The sequence below is a fragment of the Apium graveolens genome, chromosome 2 (genome assembly GCF_009905375.1).
Source record: "Apium graveolens cultivar Ventura chromosome 2, ASM990537v1, whole genome shotgun sequence".
In the NCBI taxonomy this organism is placed as follows: domain Eukaryota; kingdom Viridiplantae; phylum Streptophyta; class Magnoliopsida; order Apiales; family Apiaceae; genus Apium; species Apium graveolens.
The window spans coordinates 93,918,222-93,934,953 of record NC_133648.1 but is presented as its reverse complement, the minus strand read 5'-3'; the positions used below and the strand labels follow the sequence as shown (position 1 = coordinate 93,934,953).

Sequence of the window (16,732 nt, the reverse complement as noted above, 5' to 3'; positions counted from 1 at the left end):
CTTGACACCAAGGTTTAAAACTTATTTTATTCAAAAAGACTTTTAGAAATTTTGTAAGGAAAAATATTTTTCGAAAACTTGTTAAAAATTTTGAAAATCATAAATCTGGTTGTCCTTACTATATGAGTTGGTTGTTGTCCTTCCGACCTATAACAAGGTACCAAATTAAAGAAACATTCACATAAAGGTCCGTTCACTTCGATCTACCTTCTCCTTTATCGAGTCCGTTTGCCTTCCTTAATCGACGAAAACTTCAATTATCGTTGCATGTTACCTTATTCGTAGCTTCACATCAACGCTCCCATACTGGTAATACTTCCATCATCAACTTTGCAATCGTTAAGGGGAACAGACTATCCAATAGTCAACAAATCTATTTTATGAAACCAAAATTTGCTCATATCACATCACTACTTTACATATCGCATTTATCATAGTACCATCATTTAATTCCACCAAAAATTCCAAATTTATACCTTTCTCCCTAACTCTTTCAAAATTCATCTAATTTATCCCATAATTATTCACGTGTGGCTTAGTCACTAATGGCTTCTTTTAACCCGATCACAGCTATCCTCTGAAATACTTAAATCTTCTCTCTAAACTTCTTCTCACCTTTATTTATATCTCAAGCGCTCACCATTTACTGTAGCTCTCGAATCCATCCTCGTAGGTACAATCGCTTCATAGGACAAGTTCTAAACAGGGGGTATAGAACAGGATATAAGGTAAACTAAAAAGATACACTCACAGCCGAATGTCCAGTAAAACAAGAATAAACAGATGAAAGTTCTTGAATAGGTAATCTCGCATCAAGAAACGAAAAATTAGCGTAAAATAGCTAGAAGAAGTGCAACCGTTATAACAAAAGGTAGTACCATTAATGCTGGTGGAGGAACAAGGTACAAATCCAATCTGAAAGAAGATGACGATCCTTGAACGAGAAGCTCTAAACGATCAGATAATATAGGGAAATCAGGATCTGCCATTTCCGTTATCTGGAAATCACATCGCAAGCTAAGAATCCCGAATCGCAACACGAACCGTGCCGGAGACCTACTATGTAATCGCACTCATCCTTACGACGTCTTAGCTTTCTATTTCCTAATCCTAATCCTAACCCTCTACCCAATCCCGACAATCTAGGTTTGTTTCAGTGACTTAAAACCTGTAGCTCTGATACCAACCGGTGGCGCCCTCCAAACCTGGGTCAGAAGTTTGGGGTCCACAACACATGCACCATATAAACCTGTATAGGAAATATTATTTGCAATGACCCTATTTCACATAACCACGGATCGCAACAGGTTAAAGAAAATAAGCCATAATCTTAACCTTTATTACAACGTACCAAATCCCAACTAATTTAACTTACAATTGATAATAAAATCATTCTTACAATCTGACTATCTCTATACCGCATGAAGCTTCTGCTAGCTCGATTCAACTCAACTAGAACCTTAGCCCGTACTTTGGACTGAGAAACTTCACTATCATCCATATTCTTTTCAACTGTAAAATATATAAAAGAATCGCAAGGGTGAGCTAACTAGCTCAGCAAGTCATAATAGTGATAACTGAGGTTAAACAATGATCAAATGAGATGATTCAAAGGAATCAAGTTTCTTTTTAACTAATCATTAGAATTGGATATTCATTTTAAGTTTTAAAAACCAAGGTTAGGCTGCTGATCAGTCATACACTAACCCCGAGCAAGCACACAACACTGCTCTAATTACTGGATCCAAGGCACATATTGGCCTAACTTGACCATTGGTATGGTCTGACCACGAATCTGGTCCACATATATAAAAAAGCTATCCAATCCTAAAGCAGTTCAATATGATAACAATATGATTCAATAAAACAAGATCATAATCGATAATGGTTAAACATTTGCATAAAAAAGTAAGGAAACTCATGGATATCTCAAGGGTATATCAGGGTATGTATAAGAAACGGTTTTCAGTTTGTACAAGGGTCAGGTATCAGATCATTAATGATTTTTCAGGATATGGTTCTTTGATGTTAATAAGAATGATTGTAGTATAAAAGTTTCTGGGTTTTCAAATCATTCTCTTTCAGTGTTTGGTGTTTGGTAATTATATCTTTGAAGAGTAGTATTATATTTGTATGGTTTGGTGTCTGAGGATCAACAAAGGATGGTTTGCAAAGAATAAGGCTTACGGCTCAAGATCAAGAAAGAATCAGGGTTAAGGGTAAATAGTTTGAAGCATATGCATTATAAAACAGGAGTTTTATTTAATAATAGTAACATGTTATGAAACAGTTCAAAAACATTGGTAATATATCTTGAAGAAAAGTTCAAAAATACTTGCCTTACAAGGCTTTACAACTATTACTGATCAACTCTGAGCCGACTCTGCTGCTCAGGTTCTAATGTCCAACCACTAGATCCCATTGGATTCGACTTCGACACTCAGGTCTTTCTGTTGAAACTCTACTGAGCACGTCGACTGACTACTATGTTATCTTTAGTCCATCGTCCGCTTTCAGGTTCCCGACTATAACCTACAGGGTCGAAATACCCTTCGTTAGACGTCTAGGTATGCTTGACATATCCTCGATACTAATTCTTACCCAAAGATATTCAAACCCGACTCGTAATTATTCATATTAGAATAACACATAAAACAATTAGGGTTCATATTCTCGAAATCGATCCAGTGTTTATTTTCAGAAAATACATATACTCGTCATTTTACGAAATTAGGGTTATTGAGTTTTGGCAAAACATTTCACCGCAACGTACAATCAGGTTTCGTATAAAACATATGTACATATATTTATATATATTCTCTCGACACGATAATTCACGATTAAATAACTCAAGTATACACATTATAACATTCTTGACCCAACATGCACTTAATAACGATGAATTAATCTCAAAACCCTTACACAAGACCTTACTTTACGAGGCATACAACAACTAGCTGCAACAAAATTTCGGCATGTATTATTCGTATACATACACTATCCCAAATTACCAACATGTAATTCAAGAAATGTGTTTATGGTGTTAATTAGGACTTATATCATCATCGTCCACCACCAGTTCACCGGAGTTCATCACCGGTGGCGGCAAAAATCCGGCGATGCCCAATTAGGGGTGTTCGAACTCGTACTTCCACCGATAAATTTGTTAAAATCAATAGGTATCACAGAATCATCAAGAAAATTATGTTTAAGAACCGAAATCAAGCAAACTCGAAACAAGGGTCTCGAGTTCGCACATATACATACACTGAGACGCGTACATACACTCAAGGTTTGAGCAAGATTCAATTAGAGCATCGACATACAGAAAAAGCCCAGTCGAAATAAGCATGAACCAGAGGAAATAGTGAAGAAACGAGAGAACGAGCCGCGATAAAAGAAAAGGGGAAGAAGACGGTCGCGGGGAGAAAACAGAGGGGGGGTTTGTGCGTGTGTGTTTTTATTATCTACAAAAACGCAGCTATGCCACGTATCAAACGAATTAACGAGAAACCCACACGTGTCCTGCTGCAACGCTTTGCCCCGAAAATTTTAAAATTAACGAATCGAGGTGTACGAAAAATAATTTCAGAAAATTATGAAAATAATATCAAAATGTTATAAATATCCCGAAGTTTATAAAAATATATTTTTTAAAATTTTTAAACAATTTCTAAAACGCAACTTGTACCCGCATTTCCAATTTAACGACCTGAGTTGCACTTAAAACAATTTCATAAAATTACGAAAGTAGTTTTAAAATATTAGAAATATCCCGAAGTAAATAAAAACATAAATTTCATAATTTTAAAATAATTTCTAAAACACACTTTATACCCGCTTTTAACAAATAAACGAAACAACGCGCGGTTAAAATTAATTCCGAAAATTTTCAAAATAATTTTAAAATTCTCGAAATATTCCAAACTTAAATAAATATGAGTTTTATAATTTTTGAAGAATTCTTGAATTAAATATGGATTTTACAAATGAAAGCATTCAGAAAATCATTTAAAGATAAATAATTAATAAAATATTGATTTCTCAATTTTATAAAATCCGAAAAATAATTATTATAAATATAAAATCATAAAAACAATTTTAAAAATATTCCCAATATTTATGCAAATAAATTTGCACTAAATCCACTTTTGAAGGTGAAAACAATCCAATACGATCCCATAATTAATTGCGCGGACAATCCGGTACACCATAAATCACATATGGATAATAATCAAACAACACATAGCGGTCAACACCAACACACATATTTTATTTATTTAATAATTTACATAATTATATAATTAAATGATTCAAAAGTACACGAGTCGTTATAAATTTGGTGAAGTTTTTTTGAAAGGAGCAAGGAAAGAAAACATGTTTGTTGCAAACTTAAATTCAGCAAACAAGGATGGAATATGTTGCCTCTACATCAAGGCATCTATTGAGCAAAGCAAACTTTGTGTTAGGACGTTAACACGCGCTAATAATACATGCAAGTATACGCGTTCTCAAGTAATATAGAATTAATTCTAGTTCATTTTAACAGAGACACTTTTAAGTTAAGTTCAATTCATGCGCTTATGCAACAATGTTATGGTTATCGCTCAATGCTAAGATAGTAACAAGTTGAGATAGTTTATAACTACGATTAACTAAGAAATTATGCTAAAGGATATTAACTAAAAGAATTAAAGGTTGATTACTTATATGACACAAACATGGGATTCTAACTTCATTAAATACTTCATTCAATAGCCTTTTTGTTCTTAACCTTAGCATGCAATGGTGATGACACTAATCAGATAACACGAAACTAGTAAACGCCAACTTTCGTTGTATAAAAGTGATAGAAGCTGAATATACACCAATTATATTGAGACCCTATATGTCTATAGAATTTGACAACATAACGGTTTAATGTGCAAGTTATCTATTGTGATTACATAGGGAAAGTAAGATGGTTAAAATTACCTACGAATCATGCATCTCAAATACATGAACCTATGCTAGCATGGCAAGTTCTAAACCCCTATATTCACTTTCGCTTCAATAGAGATTAACACACTATCTTATAAGTTTGTGATGCTCATAAGACAAATAAGCACAACCAATACTAGGTTATCATACAATCACCATACATTAAGCTATCGAAACAAATTAACTAAATAAATCCATAATTAAATCCGCTAGAACCCCATGATAACGATTAGCCCATAACCAAACTAATCATTATCGTGGGTTCCGATGAAAGCATGGTATAATTAACTAATTCTTTATAAACTAAATAATAAACAAGTACGTTAAACAAGAGTATATGTGCAACAAAATAAGAAAACTAGCATCCAAGATTACAACTTAAAACAAAGAATCACAAGAATAAACTAGATCCTCTTTGCCTTGGTTGTATTTGTGCTCCTAGGTCTTCTCGATGTCTGATAAGTGGCATTTTATACCACTTAGAACGTCTTAAAATGGCTTAAATTGGTATCTTGAAATCAAGTATTTTGTGTATTTGATGCGTTTTTCTAGTGTTTATGAATTTCAGGGTATTAGTTGCATTTCGGGGGAGGAATCATCAAGAATAAGCCTTGGCATGTGTTCACCATTGCGAGAGGAAAGGAATGGGCAGATTACGGCGAAGAAACGGAGCAAACCTGGATTTTTTCCAGTAGAGGCCTGCGCGCCCGCGCAGCAATGCTGAGCGGCCGCGCAGCAACCTGCGCGCCCGCACGGCTATGCTGAGCGGCCGCGCAGGGTCGGGGAAAAAGATAAATTATTTTAGACTTCTACTTCTGTTTGGCTTCCAACTTCTATGTAATCTGAGTTTTATGGGACTATTATATAGGTAGATTTGAGACATTTTTCACAGAGAGTATTAAGGGGATTATGTTTTAGATTGTGTTTTACGCAAGAAGCGAAGGAGATAAGGAAGAAGACCGATTTAGCACACCGCAACAAAGGGGAAGCATATTTTCTTGTGATTCTTGTTTCGTTGTAAAGTTGGATGCTAGTTTTCTTGCTTTGACTTATTTACTCTTGTGACGTACTCTGTTTTAATATAATTAGTTTAGTTATTATTTTCTTGTGTTTGTTTATCATGATTTCATATGAACCCATGATGGCGATAAGTTCTATTATGGGCTAATCGTGATCATGGGGTTGCAACGGATTTATTATGGAATTCTTTAGTTAATTGTTTAACACTTTAGTGTGTGATGATTGCTTGATATCTAGTATTGGTTGTGCGTATTCGTCTTATGTGCGTCGCGAAAATATAAGATAGGGTATTAATCTCTTGTGAAGCGACGGTGGATCTTGAGATTTAGAACTTGCCATGCTAGCATAGGTTCATGTACGTTGGGCATGATTAGTGGGTAACTCTAACAGTTTTATTTGCCCTATGTAATCAAAAGGAATAACTTGAGCTTAAATCGTTGTGTTGTCAATTTCTGTAGACATATAGGAACTCAACATAATTGATGACTATTCAACTTCTATCTTAATTGTGGATGCTTGGTAGAATGGTATTAGTACAATGAAAGTTGGCTTTTATCAGTTTTGTGTTATTCGATTAATATCATCACTGTCACATGCTAAAGGTAATAACAATGGCTATAGAAGGAAGTAATAATGAAGTTGTGATCTCATGAGTGTTTTATTATTGATAAATTGAAGTGTTAGTTAAGTGGTTAATTAAGTAGTTAATTATAGTTAATATTTAATCAACAATTTTAAGTGTTATTATCTTAACATTGAGAAGTAATCATACATTGGTGAGTGAGTTTAATTAGACAATAATTTAGTCTGAGTCTCTGAGGGAACGAACTAGAAAGTATTCTATATTACTTGCGAACGCGTATACTTGCGTGAATATTAGCGCGTGTTTTCTCCCTAACAAGTTTTTGGCGCCGCTGCCGGGGACTCGGCGTATTTGTTTAGTTTATGTACTTACCATCATTGGTCATTAGGACTCAGTGATTAGGACGTAGTAGTTACTTACTCTTTTCGGTTGTGTTTCAGGTACTTTAGCAAGCGTTTATGCAAACTCGTTCTCGTGCTCGCAAGAGGACTTTAGATACAGCTGAGGAGACAGACGAAGTTCTTGATATTCCGGAGAAGTTAGATTTTGAGGATTCGGATTCAGGAACTGAGCAGAAAGAACCAGTAAACATGGGAGATCGTATTGTTCAAGCTGATCCAGCTCTTATGGATTTTTCTCGGCCTAAAATTGATGACATTCAGTCAAGCATCCTTCATCCGGCTATTCAAGCTAACACCTTTGAAATCAAGCTGGGCACTATTCAGATGGGGCAGAATTCTGTTTCTTTTGGAGGAACGGCAACTGAAGACCCCAACATGCACATAAGGAATTTTGTCGAGATCTGTAGCACTTTTAAGTATAATGGCGTGACTGATGAGGCTATCAAGTTGAGGCTTTTCCCATTCTCACTGAGGGATAAGGCTAAAGACTGGTTACATTCTGAACCAGCTGGGTCCATCACTACGTGGCAAGATCTTGCGCAAAAGTTTCTGGTGAAGTTTTATCCGATGGCAAAGACTGCTGCTATGAGGAGTGCTCTTACTCAGTTTGCGCAGCAACCTACAGAATCTATGTGCGAGGCTTGGGAACGCTACAAGGAAATGTTGAGAAAATGTCCACATCATGGAATGCCGGATTGGATGGTGATCACTGGTTTCTATAATGGTTTGGGGGCCCAATCTCGGCCCATGCTCGATGCAGCAGCTGGAGGAGCCTTATGGGCTAAAAGCTATACTGAGGCGTATAATCTTATAGAGACGATGGCTGCAAATGAGCATCAAAACCCAACTCAGAGGATGACGTCAGGCAAGGTAGCAGGTATTCTGGAAGTTGATGCCGCCACCGCTATTGCAGCCCAGCTCCAAGCGCTATCAATGAAGGTTGATTCTCTGGCTACGTATGGAGTTAATCAAATAGCTATGGTTTGTGAGCTTTGTGCAGGTTCTCATGCTACGGATCAGTGTTCTCTTGTAAACGCATCTGTTCAGTATGTGAATAATTATCAGCGATAACAGCAGCCTGTGCCAGCGACCTATCATCCTAATAACAGAAATCATCCAAATTTCAGCTGGGGGAATAATCAGAATGCTATTCAGCCACCATATCAGCAAGGAGTGAGTAAATAGTTTAACCCACCTGGATTCCAGCAACCACAGCAGTATGCTACAAGGCAATCATATCCTCAACAGGGAAGTGCAGCTGCACCCACTAGTGCTGATTTTGAGGAACTTAAGCTGTTGTGCAAGAGTCAGGCAGTTTCTATCAAGACCTTGGAAAATCAAATTGGTCAATTAGCCAATGCAGTGCTCAATCATCAACCCGGCACTCTTCCCAGTGACATGGAAGTACCAGGCAGGAAGGAAGCTAAAGAGCAAGTCAAGGCTATTACCTTAAGGTCTGGAAAAGTAGCTGATGCTGAAAAGGCAAAAGAAGTAGAAGCTGAAATTAGAGGTGAAGAATCTAAGCAAAAGGAGAAAGCGGTGGAACCAAGGAAGACTACTGTTGAACACACTCTGCCTGAGGCTAATACATGGGAGAAACAGCTCTATCCTCCACCACCTTTTCCTAAGAGATTGTAGCAACAAAAGCTGGATAGACAGTTCGGGAAGTTTCTGGAGGTGTTCAAGAAACTTCACATCAATATACCTTTCGCTGAGGCTCTGGAACAAATGCCTAGTTATGCGAAGTTTATGAAGACTATTCTTTCAAGGAAGGTGAAACTGGATGACCTTGAAACCGTTGCTCTCACGGAAGAATGCAGCGCTGTTCTGCAGCAAAAGTTACCACCAAAACTGAAAGATCCAGGAAGCTTCACCATTCCTTGCACCATTGGCAATCTAACTTTTGACAAGTGCCTTTGTGATTTGGGAGCAAGCATTAATCTGATGCCGTTGTCGATCTTTAAAAAACTGGATCTACCTGATCCAAAACCCACGTACATGTCACTACAGTTGGCTGACCGTTCCATTACTTACCCAAGGGGCATAGTTGAGGATGTGCTCGTCAAGGTGGATAAGCTCTTCTTTCCAGCAGATTTTGTTATTCTGGATTTTGAGGAAGATAAGAAGATTCCCATAATCTTGGGGAGGCCTTTCTTGGCTACTGGCCGTACCTTGATAGATGTGCAAAAAGGTGAACTTACTATGCGGGTCCAAGATCAGGATGTGACCTTTAACGTATTCAAGGCAATGAAATTCCCTACAGAAGATGAGGAGTGCTTAAAAGTGGATGTGATTGATTCTGCGGTTACTTCGGAACTCGATCATATGCTAATGTCTGATGCATTGGAAAAGGCCTTAGTGGGGGATTTTGACAGCGATGATGAAGATAGCAACGAGCAATTACAATATCTGAACGCTTCTCCCTGGAAGCGAAAGCTGGACATACCATTTGAATCTCTTGGTACTTCTGACCTTAAGAATGCTGAAGGGAAGCTCAAACCATCAATAGAGGAAGCACCTACCTTGGAGCTCAAACCATTACCTGAACACTTGAGGTATGCTTTTTTAGGTGATTCTTCTACGTTACCTGTTATTATTTCATTTGACCTTTCAGGTAGTGAGGAAGACAAACTCTTAAGGATTTTGAGAGAATTCAAATCGGCTATAGGATGGACCATAGCAGACATCAAGGGGATAAGTCCTTCATATTGTATGTATAAAATTCTGCTAGAGGAAGGTAGTAAGCCAACTGTGGAACAACAGTGAAGACTGAATCCCATCATGAAGGAGGTGGTGAAGAAAGAAATTCTGAAATGGCTAGATGCAGGCATCATTTATCCTATTTCTGACAGCTCGTGGGTGAGCCCCGTACAATGTGTACCTAAGAAGGGAGGTATCACTATGGTCGCAAATGAAAAGAATGAGCTCATCCCTACTCGAACAGTTACAGGATGGAGAGTATGCATGGATTATAGAAAATTGAACAAAGCCACAAGGAAGGATCACTTCCCTCTTCCATTTATTGATCAGATGCTTGACAGATTGGCGGGACATGAGTATTTTTGTCTTCTGGATGGTTATTCCGGGTATAATCAGATTTGTATTGCACCAGAGGATCAGGAAAAGACTACCTTCACTTGTTCATTTGGCACATTTGCTTTTCGCAGAGTTTCGTTTGGGTTATGTGGCGCACCGGCCACCTTTCAGAGATGTATGATGGCTATATTCTCTGACATGATTGGAAATAACGTCGAAGTGTTCATGGATGACTTCTCCGTCTTTGGACACTCATATGATGAATGTTTGAATAATCTGCGCGCCGTACTCAAAAGATGCGTGGAAACTAATTTGGTGCTTAATTGGGAGAAATGTCATTTTATGGTGCGTGAAGGCATTATCCTTGGGCATAAGGTCTCTAGCAAGGGTCTGGAGGTGGACAAGGCCAAGGTGGGAGTCATTGAAAATCTTCCCCCACCTGATTCTGTGAAAGGAATCCGTAGTTTTCTTGGTCATGCGGGTTTTTATCGGTGATTCATCAAGGACTTTTCAAAGATATATAAGTCGTTGTGCAATTTGCTTGAGAAAGATGTGTCGTTCAAATTTGATGATGAATGTTTGGCAGCATTCGAGACTCTCACGAAGAGTTTGATCACTGCACCAGTTATTACAGCACCAGATTGGACAGAACCGTTTGAGATGATGTGTGATGCGAGTGATTATGCGGTAGGTGCAGTTCTGGGACAGCGCAAGAAAAATCTCTTCCATGTGGTCTACTATGCGAGTAAGACTTTAAATGGTGCCCAATTGAACTACACCACTACTGAGAAGGAGCTTTTGGCTATAGTCTTTGGCTTTGAGAAATTTTGATCTTATCTGCTTGGTACGAAAGTAACAGTATTCACTGATCATGCAGCTATTCGCTATCTGGTTTCTAAGAAGGATTCGAAGCCGAGACTCATTCGTTGGGTGCTTTTACTTCAGGAATTTGAACTAGAGATCAAAGATAGAAAAGGTACTGAGAATCAAGTAGCTGACCATCTCTCTAGGTTGGAGAATCCCGATTCTACTTCAAAAGATAGGACGTTAATCAATGATTCTTTTCCGGATGAGCAGTTGTTTGCAATTCAGGAGGAAGAACCATGGTTTGCAGATATTGTAAACTATCTCGTCAGCAATATAATGCCTCTTAATTTGACATCCGCTCAAAACAAGAAGTTTCTGCATGAGGTGAAGTGGTATATGTGGGATGAACCATATTTGTTTAGACAGGGAGCTGACCAGATCATCAGGAGATGTATCCCGTTCTGTGAGACGGAGGGGATATTACGAGACTGCCATTCCACGATTTATGAGGGACACTATGGAGGTGAGAAGACGGCATCTCGTATTCTGTAAGCAGGTTTTTTCTGGCCTACTTTGTTCAAGGATGCTCATCAGTTTGTTTTAAGGTGTGATCGTTGCCAAAGAGTGGGAAATTTGTTAAGGAAGGATGAAATGCCATTAAATGTGATGCTTGAAGTCGAGGTCTTTGATGTATGGGGAATCGATTTCATGGGGCCTTTTATCTCGTCTTGCAATAATCAGTACATTTTGCTGGCAGTCGATTATGTCTCAAAATGGGTCGAAGTTAAAGCTTTACCGACAAATGATGCAAAGGCAGTACTAAATTTTCTTCATAAGCAAATTTTCACAAGGTTTGGAACACCTCGGGTAATCATAAGTGATGAAGGATCGCATTTTTGCAACCGTAAGTTCACTTCTATGATGCAGCGTTATAATGTGAATCATCGAGTAGTTACTGCCTATCATCCGCAAACAAATGGTCAAGCGGAAGTGTCTAACAGAGAGATAAAGCGCATTCTAGAGAAGGTTGTTTGTCCGTCAAGGAAGGATTGGTCTTTAAAGCTCGATGAAGCTGTTTGGGCTTACAGAACAGCATACAAAACTCCACTTGGGATGTCACCGTTCCATTTGGTGTACGGTAAGGGATGTCATCTACCTGCGGAGCTTGAGCATAAGGCCTACTGGGCATTGAAGAAGTTGAACCTGGATTTAGATGCAGCTGGTAAGAAAAGAATGCTTCAGCTTAATGAACTGGATGAATTTCGACTTCAAGCGTACGAAAATAACAAAATGTATAAGGAAAAGGTGAAGAGGTGGCACGATAGGAAGCTACATCCAAAGTTATTTGTGCCAGGGCAACAAGTTCTCTTATTCAACTCTCGGCTCCGACTTTTTCCTGGGAAATTGAAATCAAGGTGGTCTGGACCTTTTATTGTCAAAACTGTGTTTCCACATGGAGCGGTGGAAATTTTTGAGAATGATTCGGACCAAGCATTCAAGGTTAACGGTCAGCGGTTGAAGCACTACTATGGGGACATGGCAAACCGAGAGGTGGTTAGTGCCATTTTGTTGACTACTTGAGAAAGGTACGGAACGTCAAGCTAATGACGAAAAAGAAGCGCTGTGTGGGAGGCAACCCATGAATTGTTGTTACAGGAACCCTTAGAAGTTAATAACCTATCCAAAAACACAAAAAAATCAGAAAACAGGGGCTGAAAAAAAATTTTCCAGAGACCCTCTGCGCGCTCGCGCAGCTATGCTGAGCGGCCGCGCAGGGGTCGAGTTCCAGAAAATTTTTTACAGTTCAGAAAAAAAAAAACAAACAAAAACACAAAAACAGTTTTAGCCCATAAACCCACGAATTGTTCCCACTACCCCATCATTTTATCCCTTAATTCCCAAACCCTAATCTAATCCACACCCTATATATACATACACCTATCCTACATATCTCCCACAAAACTTCCTACACTTAAACCCTCTCACAAACATTAAAAATCAGTTCTCACACACTTTTATTCACGAATCAATGGCACCCAAGAGAGCACGCGCTATTGACAGCAGCAGCACAGTTCCTACTGCTGATTCATCGAGGGGTACTGCTGCAAGGCCTCGGTTAACTGACAGAGCTGCGGAGGAAGAGTACACTAGGCTGTTGGGGAAGCCGATTCTGAAGGAGAGGGGGTTTTTACCATCAGGGAGGGATGGTGAGTTGTTGCCCATGATTGCAGAGAAGGGGTGGATAGCTTTTTGTGAGTCACCCGAAGCAGTACCGATGATTGTTGTTCGCGAGTTCTACGCGAATGCGAAGGCTGAAAAGAATGGGTTTTCTGTAGTCCGTGGGCTGACGGTTGATTATCATCCTGCGGCGATTCGCCGTGTGATTGGACAGCGAGAGAGGAAGCCCGAGGAGGAGAACTGGAATGAAAAGACTGCTGAGGATTTTGACTTGGTTTGGACCCGCAGTCCAGGCAATAATGAGTATCGTCACTTTCCGGCGATCGCCATGAACAGGTATGCCCATGCATGGAATGCATTTATATGTGCTAATATTTTGCCTTCTTCACATGCACACGAGGTCACAGTTGAGAGAGCACAGTTGTTGTGGGGAATTCTGCATGATGAGTACTATGTGGACCTTGGTGAGTTTATCTACCAAGGAATTCTGAAGTTTTTGAGGGGAGCAAAGCATATGAACATCCCTTATGCATCCATGGTTACGAAGCTATGCCGAGCAGTGGGAGTGAACTGGCCGGCTCATGAGCAGTTGCAGTTGCCAGCAGCTCCGATTGATTCTGGCACTCTGAATGGGATGCAGGAGTGGACCGGTGGTGAGCCTGAGGAGCATGGGCTGGGTTATCATCTTCCAGGAGGGCGTCCAGCACGAGGTGCTACTATGGCTAGGCCAGGGCATGGTGAGGCTGGTTCTTCGAGAGCTCAGGAGGGTGCTGGGATGAGTGATGCCCAGTATAGGAGGCTTTCACGGTGGATGGATGCCATGTATGAGACGCAGAGCAGGTTTGCTCAGGAGCCCACCCTTGCGTTAGGGACTGCTTTTCGAGGCCTTGGAGCTGATATCCAGTGGCCAGTTTTTGGTGAGGACTCTGCATACCCACCGCCTGATACTCCACCCACTGAGGGTGATGATGATGATGACTCCGAGTAGGTATACCCTGTGTTCCTTTCTACTACTTTCACTGAGGACAGTGAAGATTTTTAGTTTGGGGGTGGTAGTTAAGGAATATTGTGTGTGTGTCATTTAGTTGCATATTCATGATAGTTTAGTTCATATAGTTGCATAATTTATGCCATTTAGTTTTTTTTATGAATGTCATGTAGCTCATGTATTTACCATGATCCCTTTTGCAATAAGTTATCGACTGAATTGTGATATTGATGCGAGTGTAGTGATAGCATTAAAGTGATATTAAGATGTGTAGGTTGATATGCATGCTAGAAACAATTGTAAGTCCACTAAGTCTTAAAGAATGCGTAAGGGCTAGATTGTTGTTATGATTTGGTTGTTTTCAAGGTCAATCTACTTATTATGCTTAGAATTCGATTATAGGTTCTTAGTGATAAAGACATGAAAATAAAAAATTTTTGGAGAAAAAATATGGAAGTTGTTGCTAGTTGTGGCTAGGCGTCAAATGGCTAGTAGCCGGCTCGCGTATGTTGCGAGTAGTCTAGGGTTGAGCAAGATGGAGCGAAACGCACTTGCTCAGAAGTTATTATTAAAAAAAAAAACAAAATTTTTTTTTTTTTTGCATAATTGATCAAGAGTGGGCTCTTTGGTATTCGAGTTATTAAGTTCTTAGGGGACTTTGTGCCTAGTGACCTAAGACTTTTAGAGTCTGGGATCCGCTAACCTAACGCTCGTTACATGGATACCATTGTATAAGTCTTTTGTGGACCTCACTCATTGCACGGTCAAATAAGCATTTGAGTTGTAAATAAAAAGCACGATTCCGTAATAAGCTCCAAAGTTCTTGTAGTGTTGTATATCACTTTGTGCCTAGAATTTTTTATTCTTTGTATAATAGTAGGATTGCCTTGAGGATAGTCTAGTCATAGTAAGTGGTCTAGTTCCGAAGCATATCGGTTAAGCATTTGCACACACCACGTTTCTGGCTGTATGTTCGTTTACATGAGTTTATTGATCTTTAGTTGTCTAACTGCATTCGTTGAGATGTGGCAATTTGGTTGATTAATTGTAGTAAGGGGGATCGCTGCATTTTCATATAGATTGCATTCATGCATATTTTTATTTGTTTTTGAGTCTGTGACGCTTGAGGACAAGCATCGATTTAAGTTTGGGGGTGTGATAAGTGGCATTTTATACCACTTAGAACGTCTTAAAATGGCTTAAATTGGTGTCTTGAAATCAAGTATTTTGTGTATTTGATGCGTTTTTCTAGTGTTTATGCATTTCAGGGTATTAGTTGCATTTCGGGGGAGGAATCATCAAGAATAAGCCTTGGCATGTGTTCACCATTGCGAGAGGAAAGGAATGGGCAGATTACGGCGAAAAAACGGAGCAAACCTGGATTTTTTCCAGTAGAGGCCTGCGCGCCCGCGCAGCAATGCTGAGCGGCCGCGCAGCAACCTGCGCGCCCGCGCAGCTATGCTGAGCGGCCGCGCAGGGTCAGGGAAAAAGATAAATTATTTTAGACTTCTACTTCTGTTTGGCTTCCAACTTCTATGTAATCTGAGTTTTATGGGACTATTATATAGGTAGATTTGAGACATTTTTCACAGAGAGTATTAAGGGGATGATGTTTTAGATTGTGTTTTACGCAAGAAGCGAAGGAGATAAGGAAGAAGACCGATTTAGCACACCGCAACGAAGGGGAAGCATATTTTCTTGTGATTCTTGTTTCGTTGTAAAGTTGGATGCTAGTTTTCTTGCTTTGACTTATTTACTCTTGTGACGTACTCTGTTTTAATATAATTAGTTTAGTTATTATTTTCTTGTGTTTGTTTATCATGATTTCATATGAACCCATGATGGCGATAAGTTCTATTATGGGCTAATCGTGATCATGGGGTTGCAACGGATTTATTATGGAATTCTTTAGTTAATTGTTTAATACTTTAGTGTGTGATGATTGCTTGATATCTAGTATTGGTTGTGCGTATTCGTCTTATGTGTGTCGCGAACATATAAGATAGGGTGTTAATCTCTTGTGAAGCGACGGTGGATCTTGAGATTTAGAACTTGCCATGCTAGCATAGGTTCATGTACGTTGTGCATGATTAGTGGGTAACTCTAACAGTTTTATTTGCCCTATGTAATCAAAAGGAATAACTTGAGCTTAAATCGTTGTGTTGTCAATTTCTGTAGACATATAGGAACTCAACATAATTGATGACTATTCAACTTCTATCTTAATTGTGGATGCTTGGTAGAATGGTATTAGTACAATGAAAGTTGGCTTTTATCAGTTTTGTGTTATTCGATTAATATCATCACTGTCACATGCTAAAGGTAATAACAATGGCTATAGAAGGAAGTAATAATGAAGTTGTGATCTCATGAGTGTTTTATTATTGATAAATTGAAGTGTTAGTTAAGTGATTAATTAAGTAGTTAATTATAGTTAATATTTAATCAACAATTTTAAGTGTTATTATCTTAACATTGAGAAGTAATCATACATTGGTGAGTGAGTTTAATTAGACAATAATTTAGTCTGAGTCTCTGAGGGAACGAACTAGAAAGTATTTTATATTACTTGCGAACGCGTATACTTGCGTGAATATTAGCGCGTGTTTTTGCCCTAACAAGTTTTTGGCGCCGCTGCCGGGGACTCGGCGTATTTGTTTAGTTTATGTACTTACCATCATTGGTCATTAGGACTCAGTGATTAGGACGTAGTAGTTACTTACTCTTTTCGGTTGTGTT

General features: G+C 39.0%; 1 non-coding gene and 1 pseudogene across 1 annotated transcript; one reads left to right on the top strand and one right to left on the bottom strand.

Moving 5' to 3' along the window:
* Window positions 1-16,732, top strand: part of LOC141691426 (uncharacterized) — a 93,364-nt pseudogene that overhangs the window by 35,091 nt on the left and 41,541 nt on the right.
* On the bottom strand, window positions 7,567-7,673 carry LOC141709492 (small nucleolar RNA R71). The gene has a single exon (XR_012570066.1). It is a non-coding gene; the product is annotated as a small nucleolar RNA R71 (small nucleolar RNA).